The sequence below is a fragment of the Pinus tabuliformis genome, chromosome 7 (assembly GCF_031772625.1).
Source record: "Pinus tabuliformis cultivar Carrire ecotype Pingquan chromosome 7, CPIR1, whole genome shotgun sequence".
In the NCBI taxonomy this organism is placed as follows: Eukaryota; Viridiplantae; Streptophyta; class Pinopsida; order Pinales; family Pinaceae; genus Pinus; species Pinus tabuliformis.
This window is the reverse complement of record NC_142293.1, coordinates 1256247588-1256265137: the sequence shown is the minus strand read 5'-3', so window position 1 is coordinate 1256265137 and position 17550 is coordinate 1256247588. Positions and strand designations below refer to the sequence as shown.

The 17550-nt window shown below is 33.5% G+C and overlaps 2 pseudogenes; both read right to left on the bottom strand.

Annotated features, from left to right (window-relative positions):
• Positions 1-4740: 4740 nt before the first annotated feature.
• LOC149251945 (E3 ubiquitin ligase PQT3-like) lies at positions 4741-6086 on the bottom strand (annotated as a pseudogene).
• Positions 6087-6673: 587 nt separating this feature from the next.
• The window catches only part of LOC149251944 (serine/threonine-protein kinase PBL34-like), a 61197-nt pseudogene continuing 50320 nt past the window's right edge, over positions 6674-17550 (bottom strand).

The window sequence follows — 17550 nt, the reverse complement described above, 5'->3', positions numbered from 1 at the left end:
AAACAACTACACAATACAACTACCATTTCCACCAAAAGGTGCAAGGGCATGCCAATAGAAGTGTAGATGACTGCAGAGTGATAGAGAGGTAGTGCTGCAATAAAAAAGGACATGAATTTGGACGTGAAAGCCTCTAAATAATGTTTTATATTATATAGTATCCTCATTCCTAAAAAACATTTAAGACTGAACCTAAACTTAACTTCATTTCAGCGTGTACAAAAAATTAAATTGAAGATTTATGAAGAGAAAGGATTATTATATTCATAAGATAAACTTCATAGTAGATTAAAATGAAATCATGAAAAACCAACTGTAAAGCAAATTTCACATGATAAAACACCTACAATTTTCATTCCCTAACAAAACTGATAAAGTCGATGTTCATAGAATGTGTCCTTAGTGCAGGTGCTAACATAAAAGCACTCCATCACAGCAGGGAATTGCATTCTAGCATAATCAAAAGTAGATTTGTGTTACATATCATGGTGGGAAATTTGTTTATAAAAAGAGTTTTTCCATAATATGATGGGTTTGTTAACTCTCGTGTTGAAGAACTTGAAGAGAGGAAATAAGAACTTTAAATCAGAATTGAAAAAGCTCCCACTGGCTCAATCATGTATTTCATTTGGTCACTCATAAGCTAAATTATGCAACTATGAAAATGTGGTTCTTGGATTAACCCCAAGGGAAAGCAACAATTCACGTTTAGCCCATTGATGACTTTACATGGATAAATTCTAGTTGTATCCCATTTTTAAGACAACTTGGCTTTGCATATATAAATGATTTTTACTTAAGTCACATTGTATGAATACAAACTCTAATTTGAAGTATTATCATATAGAGTATCTATCTATCTTTAACCATCTTCACTTCTACCTCCTTGAGAACTTTTCAGAGGTCGATAAATTTCTCTTCCTGGATGATAATGTTGTGGTGCATAGGGATTTGATAGAACTTTGGAATATCGATATGAAAGGGCACATCAATGGTGTAGTGGAAATCTGTGGAGAAAGCTTTCATAGGTTTGACAAATATCTCAATTTTTCCCATGAACTTGTTGCAAAGAACTTTGATCCAAAATTCTTGTGGATGGGCATATTAAGCATGTAGAGAGTTACAACTTATGTGAAACTCAGGTGAATATTGTGGGATCATGGAATACTATAATGTCAGTGTATGGGCTTAATGGTTGTTGTGATGTGATACTGAAATTGTTGTATCAAATCCAAAATGTGGAGTTCGATGCTGACCAACTAACTTTTGCATGTTTCCTCAGTGCACATTCAAACATACAAGCACTCCATCACAATAGACAATTGCATGCTAGCATAATAAAAAGTGTATTTGTGTTAGACATCATGGTAGGAAATGTGTTTATTAAGGACGATGCTTCCATATTTCCCTATATGAGGTAAATTTTAACTCTCATGTGGAAGAACTTGAATAGAGTAATAAGAACTTGAAATCAACAAACTATCAACCAAACTAAAAAATATCAAAGTTCAAAGCACCACATGTTGGGAGCCAAATAGAAAACAAGTTTCAAAACAAACACCCTGGAAGGTACATCAAGATCATAATCATCACAAAAAATAGAAGGCAAACAACTCTAGGGGTCAGTCCAATAGGAGGAGGGTCATCATTGTGGAGCCCTCGCACCAGCCTATTCCTAGTCTTTCAATAGTATTCTTTCAATAGAAAAGCATTGAATTATTAAAGAAAAGGATAGTCAAACCAGAGGTTAACTTCCATATGATTAAAATATAGTCCTCCTCCACAGTCTGCCAATGTATTAACAGAATTATGTGGTGTTACAAATACTTTCCCATGAAATTTGTTTCTTGATTGGGGTACTGTATATATATATATATATATATATATATATATATATATATATATATATATATATATAGTACCCCAATCAAGAAACAAATTTTATGGGAAAGTATTTGTTACACCACATAATATATATATATATATATATTAGATATATATATATATATATTAGATATATATATATATATATATATATATATATGCATGGGTTTTACCTTTATAATTGTCAGATTTTGTTTTTTCCAATAGTTTTATTGTTGATAAAAAATGATACTATAATCCTTGATGTTGCTTTTATCCAAGGGTTTATTTTCTTGATAGAAAATGTGACATCTGAATGGTGCTACAGTGGAGTAGCTCCTGTTATATAATCTATTTGTATTTCCTTTGCATCCACTGAAGGGTATCTCCAATAGAACAATTAAATAATTTCAACACATGGCTCACAGATGTATAACTTAGTAGAGAGATAGGAGTATATAGAACATTCAAACACAATTCTCATTCTCTTTCAAATGATCTAATCCCCCTTTAAGTGAGCCTTGTTATCTTCCAATCTGACCTAAAAACATCATTAATTTAAAACTACTAATTGCATCTAATGCTTTATAAGAAAATATAAAGCTTTAAAACTACTAATTGCATATGTTATTTTTATTTCTAATCAGTTGGCCAACCAGGGAAGGGTGATCAATACCACAAAATGAAAACAAATTCAAAATATGTAATCTGAGAAGATCACCAAGATCCAAATGGAAATGGCTTGTACATGACAATTGTAGAAATTTTAAATGGCCCAAACCCCTCAAAATCCTTGAATGCTATTATACTCTTCAACTCTAAATTTGTAAAATCAAAACAAATTTTAAATATAGCTTCAACTTTAAATGATTAATTTATTATTCAATAGCTCCAATCTTCAGCCTAACCCACCCCCATTCCTCCAATCTTTATTTATCTATTGTTAATCAGTATCATAGATTTAGGTAAGAACAAGAGAAATTGACATCAGAGAAGATCAAGAGAAGGAGAAGAAAAGCAGTCAAGCAAGCCACAATGGATAATGTGTTAAGCCAAAAAGAAAGGGATTTACATGGAATTATTGATGAAACACAAATACATTAAAGAGTTTTACTTGGATTATTTATCTAAATAACTCTATTGTGATTATAATTACAACTCAATGGTGATACATAATAATGGGTTAATTCCTTAGTGGCAGGAAAAGGTTATGGTAATTAAGGAAATAACAAGCATTCATTGCCTAGCACCTGCCACAATATTAAATGTAATTTCACTCTCCTCAACAACAACAAAAAAAATTGTTTGTTTGAGGTATTTGCAAGTCTGACAAAGGTACTTAATTTTATAGTACCATCTGCAACATTTGGATTTCATAACATTTGGAAAACAAGATTTTAATTCAATATTTGCACACATTCACAAAAAGGTTGCAAAAGGTGTCTTCAATACTTTTCATTACATATTTGAAGGCGGGATCTCCATGTGCATGAGCTAAGCTAAAGAAGGGTTCATGCATATGTAAGGTTAGGGTTGAGGAGATAAATCTGTATCTAATATGCACAATTATGCTACTTGGATGGAAAAGTTTGGGAACAAAATTCTCGACCACTGTCAACCCTAAAACTATTTCCTTTAATCTGATGAAGGAAAAATATGAAATGCATAATTTAGGTTCCTCAAAACACCTAAAATATGCATTTATTTTCTAAAAGTTAAAGGTTTCTTACTTGCTACAGTTCCATTGTTCATATTCTAACTTTTTTCTCCTATGCTCTGCTTACATAGCTTCAAACTCCTCTCTACTCAAAATTGGAGTTGAGTTGTAATTACCCATACCATAATCCATATATTCTCTAAAATTTGCAAATTTTCTCAGTTAGTACAAAATTGAAATGACTCCACAAAGTTAAGAGTAATACTTTGACTCAGAATCATAGATATTCAGCAAACAAACTCAGTGTAAAATTTGGCTTCAAAAATAAATTTAGGAATCTTCTTTTTATTCTTGGTTTCGGAATGTATAGGTTTTTATTTTACAGGGAAAATTTGACTAAATATTGTACAAATCAAAGGGTGGCCAAATCTTCCAAAACTGCCTAATATTAGTAAAACTCGTTGATCTAAGATGAGAGTGACCAATTTGACAATGTGTTCAAAATGACCAAGTTATAGTGAGTTTGACCAGGTCCCTGAAAAATTACACTTTACTCAACCAGTCAAACTTCAGGATACTCAGAAGACTCGGTGAGGTCTCTTAATTATGATCCTACATTGAAAAAACTCATTTCATACATGGTTAAATATATCAATAAACAAAACACCTTACCTTTGAACAGGAGGGACAAAACTTAGCATATATCCCTGTGTTCCCTACATATCCGTTGGCATAATTTGTCCATTAAATGTCATGTCAAAAGGACTTGGTCCATAACCCATGTATGGGATACCACCATTAGAAGCCATGTAAGCATCTGATCCTCACCGTGCACTAGGCCAACAAGCATTATATGCAGTAGGTGAAACATACAACATCATACACTCTTCAACTCCAAAATCCTGTGATGCTCTCCACTGCATCTCATTGGTTGTAACAATGATAAAGCACCCAACATGCATCATTTCCAAATATATTCATTTGCTTGTAATTAATAAAGGAAATTATAGTGAGAATGGAGAATACAAAGGTAAGAAAAATCCAATTACACTTTCCAAAACATGAATTTCCCAAGCGAAAAGTAATATAAAGATGAATTACTAGTAGGAACTTGTCAAGCTTGATTCTTATACTTATTTATTGTTGAAAGCAAAAAAATATTGAAGTGCATGAGCAACACTATTATAGATAAATACCTACTTATTGTGGATAGAAAAAATCTAGAAAGCCACAAATCCAAATAACCACCACAATAAACTTGACAAGTAATAAGTACCTCGCTCACCAATAGGAAACTTTTGTTGAACTTCTTCCTCAATTGTTGGGGTACTCTCCTGTGACAGAGGCCCTTTTGTGCTCACAGACTCATGTGTTGCCTCAGGTGGTGAAGTTGTCTTTGTAGAGAAGTTTTTCTCTGATGATTGTTGTAGTTGGTTAAAAGGTGCATTCATTTTAGTGATAATTTTCTTCAAATTTTCCATGTCAGATCCTGAAGGAGTTGTGTTCACCTCCTTTGCACATCCTGGAAGAGAAGGAGATGGCACTATGGTTTTGGGACACCTGGCTGACTCCATATCTACAACAGAAAACACTTGGCCCATTAGATACCCATAAGTAGACAACTAATATCAAATTGTTCTGGTGCATACTTTTTTGATTAATTAATATACCTTGAACTTGTATCAACTTGCCAACATTTTTTGCACTTCTGGTGTTTGTCTCCAAAATTTGATTTATAGTATCACGAAGAGTCTTATTTGACAAGAGATCATATGCAAGAATGTGTTTTTCTCCACATACACATCTAGAATTTGATATGATATGGTCCCTGATGCCTAAAAAATATGGAAAAGATTTCAGAAGTTTAAACACTCATCTATCAACATGTTCTAAGAAAAAACATAATGTCGTTAATCACACAAGTTAGACAAGGAAGTAAGATCTCAATGTATCTGTAATTTATTCTTTGGTCTATCTTACATTTGTCACATTAGCTATTGAAACAACATTTGTTGGTCAATACAACATCTTTCATTACTTCCTTGTATAAAGGGAAATGCAATTCAGGTGGTAGTTAACCAATGAAATGGTTAGATGGGAACCCCTAAACTTCCTTTTCAAAAGTAGCTCCACATGATAAAAAAATTTTATCAACGCCTAATAACTGAGAAACAATGCATAGCTAATTGCACCTTGCACTTTACATTTTCTTTTATGGTGTTTCCAATTAATAAATGCTTGGTTTAAAGGACTTATACGTTAGGCCTCAAAACTGCAACTGCCCCGCTTGGCAATGCATAAGAGCCATCAAGAGTAGCAACAAGAATTTATTTGAGAATGATAGTTGGTGGTTTCACCCTTTTGATGTCAAAATTGGAATCCCTGTTTGTTGGAAAATGTTGGATGAAATGTCCTAGATAAAATAAAGAACATGGTGACATGTCAAGCGAATTAGCCAAGCTCTCAATGAACAATTTGATTGAAAAGTTACAAGACATGATAAAGCTGAACATACGTGAACTTTACATCTATGATAGACATAACCTTGTGGTGTTGTTTTCCCCATTCCATGCCCTCCATTATCAATCCATCATAAAATGACTTTAGACATAAAATATCCATCTAAATCTAAGCTAGCTCTGCCAAGGTGAAAATAAAATTTCTATCTTCATCATCTCTATGGTTATAATACAAAAGTAAAACTGATCAAAGAGTCATCATTCATGGGTTTCTATAGTGTTGGTCAACTATGACCATAACTACAATGAAACAAGTTTTGGCCATCTTTCTATTTGAAAATTTTGATGAAATTCAGATGTGGAAAAACCATTTATTTGGATTGGATTCTCTAATTTCTCTATTATTATAAGAATTAACCAGACATAAGATGCACTTCAAAGTTCAAACATTTCAAGTTTCTACAATATTATGAACTTGTACTTGTACTTGCAACTCGCGAGTAGTTGAAATTACTCTACAAGATTCCATAATTGGCTTCTTAAAATGTTCAAGCCTTGTACAGATAACACACCCATGCTTCAGAAGTTCACACTGCTTCCCCTTGGTAAGTTGTGAAGGACTGAAACTAAGCAGCTTTAGTGACAAGTGTACAAATTAAAAAAGAAATAAATGATGGAAAAGAGGTCCAATCACCTATGATATTTTACCATTTTTCCTTGGAGATTGATGATATGGTGAAGCGTGAGAAATATTAGTGACAACTCATGGGCGTCCATTCTTTGAAGATAATTTCCCATTTAGATATGCACCATTTTTCAACTGTTCATTTCCATTTTCCAATTGTTGTTGATGACTTGAATGTTCTACTTGCAATTCTTGATAGTGAAAGGATGAGCTTGCCATGTCTTTCAAATTCAACAAAGGTCTGAGTGCCTCAACAACCTCACTCATCAAAGGCCTAGCTTTTGGATCTCGACTGAGGCAATGGCAAGCCAATTGGGTGGCCTTTTGTGCTCCTTTAATGGAAAATTTACCCTCCAAACAAGTGTCTATAAGATGATATAAACTTATTTTCTCACCAAGGTAAGGGCTAGCCCACTCCACTAGATTATGCTCCCCACCATGCCTGATTTTTTCCATGGACCTTTGACCAGTTAAATTTTCAAGTAGAACAACACCAAAGCTATAGACATTACTCCTCAATGTCAAATATCCTAAAAAAGAGGAATATCAATGGTTTTACATATTTGGATTTCTATAATCAAAGTAATATTTATACTAATAAAGATATTTTACAGGCATAACTCACTATCTTCAATCTATGCATTGCTTGGAAAGATTCACTACTATGAGAGAATCTTAAACATAAAAAAAATTTCCATATGAAAAGCAAGGACTCCAACATATGCTTCTAGTTTCATGCATTTCGTGAACTAAATCTTACCATGAATAAAAGAAAAACTCTTAATAGGGGGATAGTAAAATCAATCAACATAAATGAAAATGAATTTTGGCAAGATTATTTAAAATTAACCGTCCTCTGAACTAATATTTTCATGGATTCCTACAGAGGTCTTGTATAAAGAGATAATTTAATTTCAAAACCATATGATATGAAAACATGCATTCTTCTCATATAGCACAGTCCAATAAGAATCATTTATTTTAACTGCCTTTATTCTTAGCTTGTAACTATATGTAATCTACAACATACATTTAACATACAAAATTATAAATACTTTTACATGTTCTAATTGAAAATTAACATTCAACAAATTCTCAAATCTAGACTTCATATTTCCTCTTGCAAGTTGCACCTGTCATCCATACTATTTCAAGGTCAACAATCACAATTAGACAAAAAAACAACCTTCAGGTTTCCACTAGAAGACAATAATGTATAAACTATTAGGAATGCTCAGAAAAGGGTTATCATTGCTTAAGGTTTTCCTCACACAAAACCTAGTTAAGTTCTTTTCCTCCCATGCTAAAAATTCTATTGAGAACCACAACTCTCAAGGCATGGTATATTACAACATATGATAGAGGATGGCCTTATATGGAAGAATCAGTGCTAAAATCACTAGCTCTAAAGGATTGCAGATCATCTAATGAACATCTAATAATTGAGTTCAACATTGATAGCTAAAAGTTGAGTTCCTCAATGACAACAGATCAATTGACAATAAGACCACAATGTAATTTTTCACTTCTGCTTTTGGGCAAAGCATAACAAAAGTAATCCTAGCTTAAGGACCATGTCTATTTCACGAAACTGATATCTTTTCCTTAGGGGTATCCTTTTTTTACATGATGCTACATACAACCATTTTCTCATATGGAGAAATATCCAGCCCCATACATGCTTATTTCTTTCAAAATATTATTTTCCATAAGAAAAAATTACTCTTTGTTCCCAATCTGTAAAAGTGCATTGCTTCAGTGGTTATATATTTTGAAGTTTCTGAAAGTGAAGATAGAAATAATGAGCTAGACTCTTGACAATTTGACCACTAGAAACTCTCAAGTACCATTCAGACACCCATATCTCTATAAAGTACACCAATTTATTAAGAACTAAACCACTTGTTTCCTCCTTTTGAACATAAAATTGTAAACATCACATAGAATATTCTCAGACTATTCTCCAAAATTTTCCCCTTCCTAGACAAGCTATAGGGAAATGGTATAAATCAGTTTAGAATACTTTTTGGGTGGTGAACATGTTCCACACTTGAGAAATGGAGGGTTACCTTGTTTCCTATGTTGGGAGGCCATGGTTTGTACCTTGATAAATGTTAGCAACCTCTGCCAAGGAATCTTGAGAATTACCACTGATAATACATGATTGAATTTAGGTTTGCGAATTTATTTCCTACCTTCTTAATTCATCATACTAGAGCATCAGAAAAGGGTTTTTTTTTTCAAACAATCAATAGGAGTTGACTGGACTTGAAATTTTATTAAAAGGTTCAAGATTTTCTAGAAAATTCAGCTTAAGTCTTTCCAGTAAAAAATTTGTATGTTCTTCACTATTCTCAATCTTTTTCTAGGCAACATGTCTGTAGAGATTTTAATCCAAATTGCGTTTGGACTATTAACTACTCAACACTCTATTTATCTTATAGAATTGTGCTTATTATGGCAATGAATACTAGTGCACCCTGTACCATGAGCAGAATATTCATTGCCATCATAAGCACCAATGCATCTGATATATTTTAAGCACCAATGAGAATATTCTTCTACTCACCTACTCACTATGAACAATCTAGAGCTTAAAATGATTATTGACCTTAATACGGAATAGGATGAGAAGATAAATAGTACTAGGAAAAGTGTAGGAATTGGATCTCCACTAGGGTCCCAAAGATCTCCTTAATTCATTGGCTTTTTAGATGTCCCATTGGACATCTCTAAACCAATATCCTGGATAACCCATATAGGGCAATGATGAATGGGTGCCACTGTGATTGTCAAGGTAATATGGAATAAAATTGCAAAGTTTCCGCTATGAAATGCATCCTACGGAACCCAAAAATCAATTTGGCTTGAATTTCTTCTCAAAGGAACATGTGGATTATGGAGAAAATTTTAAAGAATAACTACATGTTTGAAGAATTGATAGGGGACAGTCTACAACTAGTTTAATTTAGTTTTTCTCAATTACTTGTTGCATCATATAATACCCACTTACCCATTATCAATAACTACAACTAGAAACCTATGAAAATATCTCAGGTCTCTGTCGTAGATCTAAAATTGAATTATAATCTTCTCCTGCTATTGCATCTAGCGACCCACACAATATGCCCATGGTTCCATAACTGTTCCATATTCAACATCCTAGTATCTTCTTGCATCAAGTTTCCTTGCTGCCTAATTTCCTTTATTGTTCCATTTCCAAATCTTTCTTATTCCTATCACTGCAGAATCCACTACTAAATTCACAGGTTTACACAACACACTGATGAAACATATAAGATGTTCCCATTACTTTCAACCACATGCTTCAGAACTACTGTAAATAAAACCCATCTAAATTCATGGCTAGGAACCTTGTACTGACATCATTACATAATACAATTAGCAATAAGTAGGGTGAGTATTAATTGATTTTTAAGATCTTTGTCAAATGAACCCCAAAGAATTAGTAGTGTTCATACTGTGACACAAAAAACCAGATCCTTTCAAGCTGGGCCTATAAATACATTATTAATTTATTTATTTATGAAAATATATTATTAGTTACTATAATCAATGTGCAGTCTTCACCAATGCATCTGATATATTTTAACTATAATCTTAATGCAATCATCATGAAGCTAAAATTTTGTATTTAATGTAGTTTTTAAACAATTTGGTTTTTTCATCCTAGTTTGTCTAGGCCTTGGAGAAATAAACATCACTTTCCACCCTCAATATGATGCATACTCACGATAACCTATCATGAAAATAAATCAAGTGAAATTAGGCAGACAATTTCTGATAGCTTTTAGAGCTAATGAGATTGAACACAAGTTAACTTCGAACTTATAAGTTATAAGCTATCAAGAATATTCACCACTTGTTACATACTTAGGAGTTGCATAGTCATAAGTTCCCATGACATGAGTAGAAAAATGAGTTTTATCTCCTTTAGGTCCATATTTTGCTAGACCAAAGTTTGGCATTGTAGTCTTGCATGAGGTACATAGAATTTCAATCATATGAAGAACTCATGACACTTAATAGTCTCTTAGTAACCAAAGACTTATAATTCATATTGTGGCAATGCTTAATAATTTAAATTATTTAGGTTAAATGGACAAATCGAATCCAATAGGATGTTTGACGACTTAAATTCCTGATAAATCACATGCCTTTCAACTCCTCCATGAATAGATGTCAGACCCTTGACTGCACCCAATTCAATTTTCATCATGATAGACCATGGCATGGGAAGGGACCCTTCTGCATGCACAAAGGTAATACCAGACTACATTAAACATCTGCAAAGGATTTTTGTTAGTATAATATTTAAACAACATAATAATCCCTACATCTAAATTTAAGAGATCCCTAAAAGATGTGGGGTATGTGGTCAAGAAAAATATAAAAATTAGATCCATGACTTCATAATATTGTGGAAAGATGTATTGAGTTTTCTATTAGTTGTTTTGAATGAAAACCTAGTACACTTTTAGCAAAGTCTACAGTCTAGATTAAAGCAAACGTAGGAATGACCATCATAGTTCATCCAAAAGAGAAAGAAGCACTAAAGAAACAATCCAACTACTTAAGCTTGAGAATGAACACTAAAATATTGTCGCTAAAAGGTAAATACATGACAACATGCACATTTTAGATCTCTGTAGGCTAATGGGTGATCACATTAGGAATATCGTTACTTTATATTCGAATCTGGAAGAGTGGGATAGTTTACAATTTGATGGGGCTGTCAGTAATAGAAGTTAATGAGGGATGATCGGTTGTCACATTTTCCTTTAATATTGGTCTTGTTACTATCAACAAAAATGGTGTTTCAAGAGATTTGTCTATGTGCGAGACTCTGAAAAATAAATAAACCATTGACATTTGGAATGTTTTTTTCACCATCAAGCTTCAATATAGAACTCACGAAAAATTAGGAAGCTGCAAGATTTTTTAGAGTAATGCAAAGGTTGCATTTTACTCTTTCTAGAAGTCAGGTTTATTGTGAACATATAAAAAGGAAACTGAAAACATTTGCTGACAAAATGGTTAATTGAGGGATCAGATTATATACCTTAAAAGGTTAAGGATGTCCCACTTCAGGATGGCACTAAGAACCCAAATTGCAAGCCTAGGACCATTAAATTATAGTTTTGGCATGTAGTGAGTATATGGACATAAGGGTGAATCTTACCATCATTAAAATTTATGGATTTCCTTGGTGGGACTATAATGTGAGAATAAGGATGATGAGACACCTTTTAAGGCATCTTCTGATTTTACAATTAAAAATTAAAATTAAGTAGAGATTCTACTCAAATTTCCTTTTGAGCAATCTAGAGAGTGCAGGTAGCAGACATGGACCAACCCTATACTGAGAAGCTAAGAAGATAAAGGCAAGAAGCAAAGAATAGTCTTAATATGGAATGGAAAAGAATTTGGGTGGCACAAAAAGGCCAGGAAAAAAACCAGTCATTCTTCTAGTATGAAGTTTATGATGATGAATACAGGTAGCTTCAGAACCAGGAAGAGAAAATTTATAGTTACACAGGAGATGAGAGAGAGTGCATAATCAAATTTACAGGTATCAGAAAAGAATTTCATAACATGAATGGAGTGGTCATTGACCTTGGAAACTCAATAAAGTTGAGGGAACACCTCCATCATAATTCAAAAACACTGCAGCATTTGGCAGAGATGGCAGCAAGGCATTAGGTGCATTGAAAAAAAAATGAACGTCAAATTAGAGAGGATTTTGACCAAGATAAATTGAGTTCATACTATACAGGGTATTTTTATTATAGACAAAGTGCATAATAGCACAATGGATTTTATATAGAGTTGTGGGTGTGAGCAGGACTGGTTTGGTTAGAAGAAGCAATAGTTTCAACTGATTAGAGATTGAAAAGGTTGGTTTTATAGGGAAAATAGATGGATCAGATTGGGAATGTATAAAATAGAGTGGATGGAAACCAAAAATATCCATTTAGGGATTGTGGATTTTGGGAGAGTGTGTTTGGCACAAGGATTATCCACGTTGCCAAATAAGCTTTATGTAAACAATAATAAAAACTTCCTCATTTATTTAGAAAAGAGCATCCATGTTGCAAATAAAATAAGCAATATAAATTCAACCAAAATACTAACAGAATAGCTAGCACAAAAATTTATTGAAAGCCAACAAATTGCAAAGATTCCAAAAATGAAGACTTGATGTGAACTGAAGAATTAATAGTTATCAGTTTTTCTGACTTCAAAGTTCACACTCTATTTAAGCATTTTATTTAACTTATTAGAAAAAGCTAGAGCTGAAAAGCTTAAATAATTTCCCTAGATCACCTCAATTAACATTTTATGGTATGCCATCTTACATCTCATATGTGACAGCAACACTGCTATGGTTAAATGTTGAATATCAAGTTAGTTGATTCAATGTTAGCTATAAGTTGCATAGGTAGACTAAACTATGGAGCCTAATAGATTAGCTCAGCTGGTTGTCACCAATGATGCTGGGCATTTGGCTAGTTTTGTGATGATAGGTGCCTGGTTTGAATCCCCCTCATTGAGGCACACTAGTTCGCGGCAATGGGTTTTCCAAGCATATCCCTTAGGTTTCCTTGCAAGTTTTATACTAAATTATTTAAACCTATAATTGGAGTATTTCCTCAAAACCTGTTATTTAAATTTAACCTCTGTTCATTCAATTCAGTAAAGCTACCATGTCCACAATTATATAGAAAGAAGTTATGGAAAATCATTCAACCCTACAGCCTATGCTATGCAATATGATTACAAATTTTACAAGGAAATGTCCTCAAAACTATTGAAATTTTTCAATATGGGTAATCCTTGCAACTAAAAACACAATAAATTTATTTTGCACTAATTGTTTCAATGTCATAAAACCATCCACCTAGGGAAAGATACACCTTCAGCTCCAAAAAAAAAATCTTTTGGATGCATAACAAAAACTCCTACATTCTTTTCCTAAAAAGATGTAATAATCTAATTCAGTCTCGTGCATATGTCCCAATCCAATTGCATAAAATAAGGAAGACCAAATCCATGATGGATTCTCACCTCAAAAATATATGTTGCGACATTCACTCTAGTGCAGCTATGGCTGGGATCTCCACAACACAAGTTCAAAAATTGTAAATCTTCACAAGCCCGATTTCAGAAATTGTTATTACATCTTTTCAGGAAGCGGGAAATATCGATATTTAAGACAAGGTGGGTACCAACTTATAAATAAATTTTGTGAGAGAGATTCAAATGACCTCATTTATATTAAGAAAATATAGAGGGGTTGGGCTGAGACAGATCATAGCACATTAATGGAATTCAATAACACATGGACTAAGTAGCCCCAAGGGAAATATCTCAAGTAGCCCCAATGTCCCAGTTGCTTCTGGTTCATTGGCTGGATCAACTGGGGTTTTGTCACGATCCATTGATGAATGAAGACATCCAGTATTACTAGGATATACCCACTTACCTTTCATTTTAGTGTTTGCAACTACCTGTTCTACTAACTTATTGATATTGTTGCCTACCTCACATGAATAGATAGGAATTCCCTATACTTAATGTGTTGGACCTTTCCTCTTGAGAAGGGTTTGGCCACAGAACTCTCTATGTCTTGCAACCTAGAACACTAACATTAGAGGGGGTGAATTTCTCATTTACTCTGTTCCCATATGAGGTACTTTATATATCCCAAGTGAGGATGATATACTTCGATAGTAGATAATGCATTAGATGAACGAGCATGTACAATATCTACTCCCTCATTTACAAATCCCCGGTTGTTGCTCTCATACCCGATGAATGAGTTACCTCGAGATATTGAGAGGGAAAGAACATGCGTAAACCTGTGTTAGGGACGAACCCGCATTGATAAAAGGAACGACTAGTTTCTGTCATTCGTAAATCTTTGGTCTGTCTTCCTTCAAGTACGTGTTCCCACTCTTTCCTCCTCTTTAGGCATCTATACCAAGATGTGGGAAAGGTAGTTCCATAATAATGAAAGTAGTCAAATCCATGCTTTGGTGAACTATAGTCTTTATCCAGCTAACCGAATTTCATAAGTAGCTATGGAAGCAAAGCAAGTATAGCCACGAGTAGGTAAATCATAAGCGGTGGAGGAAGTAAAGACAAAGGCAAGGTAGGAGTAGAGCCTGTTTATTTGAAACAAAGAGTCAAGATAGTAAGAGTAAATCAAGCAGCATACCTTTCAGTGAGAAGGTTCCAATTGGGCTCTTATTCGATTGTTTTCCTTTACTAGTGACTGAAATAATGAAACCTTCATCAGGTCGATCAACACTTTCATTTTGTGAAGCCCTTTGTAACCATTTCTATTTGTGTTTTTTACCCCATCTTGAGCCTTTGTTAAACCTTCTGATATAGATGGATCAGATCCTCTCCCCTCGATTTATGGTTTATTAGTACACTTAATGATACTGAAGGATTCACCTCTTGTAGCAGGTGTCTCATTCTGGATTCTGTATCCATCTCCTTTGCATCTAGAATCAGTCTCTGAGTTATTATCATGTCTCACAAATTTGTTTGAATCAAGAGATACTGACGATGACAAGCCATCTGAATGACGAGCACTCCGTGAAATATTTGAATTATATGAATTGGGTGGAGCATGCTTAGAAGCAACAGATGTTGATATTCCGGTATTTGAAACCCCATTTTTGTATGCATATTTACCTGGAAAGAAAGGAGTCTTACCTGTAACATTGCCATTTCCAGCATTATCAGAATTTCTCAAACTGCTTCCATGACTAGTAAGCTCAGGGGAAGCCAAAAGTTCTGTCCAGTCATCATGTCTCGGGACTGACAACTGATCAGCAACCTTAGGCAATGATCTCCCAAGTGCCTCTTGGATTATTTCCTCAGGCTATGAGGCAACTAAAGTTGAAGTGGATTTCTTAAGGCCATGGAGATGTTGGGTCCATGAATTTTTTTAAGTGCGATTTATTTAAAAGTTCATGGGTCTCCTTTGACTTCTTATTGAATTTATCTTGCAAAGGAGGAATTCCATTCATCTTGCCAAAATCGTTCTCAATTTCATTGGATCGCAGCTTGTCTTTCTTTCCATTTATTTTGAACCTTGCTGGTCAATTTGTAGATTTACACAACTTACAATAATGGAATTGAAATCTTATTGATAATTTCCACAAAATTCATCAAAACTATTGCAGTAAGGGTTAGGAGCAGAGAAAATCCTCGAACATCCAAAAGGGTTGATTTCCAATCTCATTGGATAATGTTACCAGGAGAGCTCCGAGAGTCAAACTGTAGAATTTCATAATTTCCTTAAAACAACATAGGTAATGAAGTGAGTGTTTTCAGGGTAGGAAATTCCCAAACTGATGGGCCTCCAAATTAGACATAAATTAAGGCCCATATGACCATACTTCAACACATTAAACCTCTCTTATTGCATTAGATAATGTATTTTGAACTTTAATATGTTCATTAGGAAGGTTTATGGATAATTGCATATTTGTGCCTAATATTATTTATTTTTGTGGAATATTGTGATAATATTAGGAAAATTATGAAGATTTGGAGGAGGAGATAATTTACGGACTTGATCCCTACTACAGGTGAATCAATATTGAATAATAAATCAACAATATGTCATGAAATCATGCACAATTTCTAGAGCTCCAATGATTGAGAAAATATAGGAATGTGTTCCTTGTAATTTAACGCAGATTCACAATGTTGGGAACCAAATCCACTACTTGAGGGATTTTGGAGGGGAAATCTTCCTCCATTCATGGGGAATGCTTCTTAATAATTTTTTATAAGTACCAAGTCGAACTTTGTCTAGGGGTTGATTTTTCTTAGTCTTCTTGTGGAGAACACTTGTATTTTGCCACTCCACTTTCATTTCTTTGAGGGATATAATTTTATTGATGGAAATAATGAAAATCGGTACCATTTTGACCTTATAAATATTGGTATCCTTCATAGGACTCTTGGTTTCATTAGGCTTCCTAGGAGCCTCATATCCATTTTGTATAATTTACTTTTCTCCTTTTCACTTCTTATTCACATGCATCTATTGTTCTTGTTTTTCCAATTTCTGTAATTAGTATTAATGATTTCTTGTTGTAGGATTGAGTCAAATGGTTGAAGTATGTTATTTTGTAGGATCACAAAAATTATTTCATCCTTGGAATAGATTTGGAAGGTCATAGTAATCATTTAGCTACCTGGATTAGTTTGATTATTCCCAAATCTAAATTTCTGGAAGTCCCTTGTGTCAAATAGTGGTAAATTTCAGCTATTTTTTAGAACATGATAATGAGATTCAATCAAGTTGATTCCACTTGCATTAGATTATAAAAAATTTCCAGTTAACAAAAAAATTTACCCCATTTCATTTGCACTTAATTATGTTATACATTTGATAGATTAACTATCTCACTAGTTCTCAAATTTCTAGATTTTAGACTAGTAATTTTCTGCTCTTTTTTAGCATGTGTTAACAGAGGTATTTTTGAGTGTTTCCAATTGGAATGGAGACCTAAGAAATCCTATTCAATAAAAAAAATTGTCCCATCCAATTTGGATTTGATTTTCTTGGTAATTCGGTGAATTATTTCTTCCTATTGCAAATCTGTAACTTCTTGTAGCAGCTTCCTGTAGCACTCTTCCAGCATGTATATACTTGCCCATATTTACTAAAAAATAAATTTGTTTTCCCTTATGGTTGAATCATAAACCTTAGGTTCTAAATAAATGGTTTAGGAAGAATAAACACCACTTAGGACTTGCCTTTTTACCCCTGCAAAACATCTCAACAATTTAGGTTAATGGACAAATTTATGAAATGGATAATACAATGATGATTT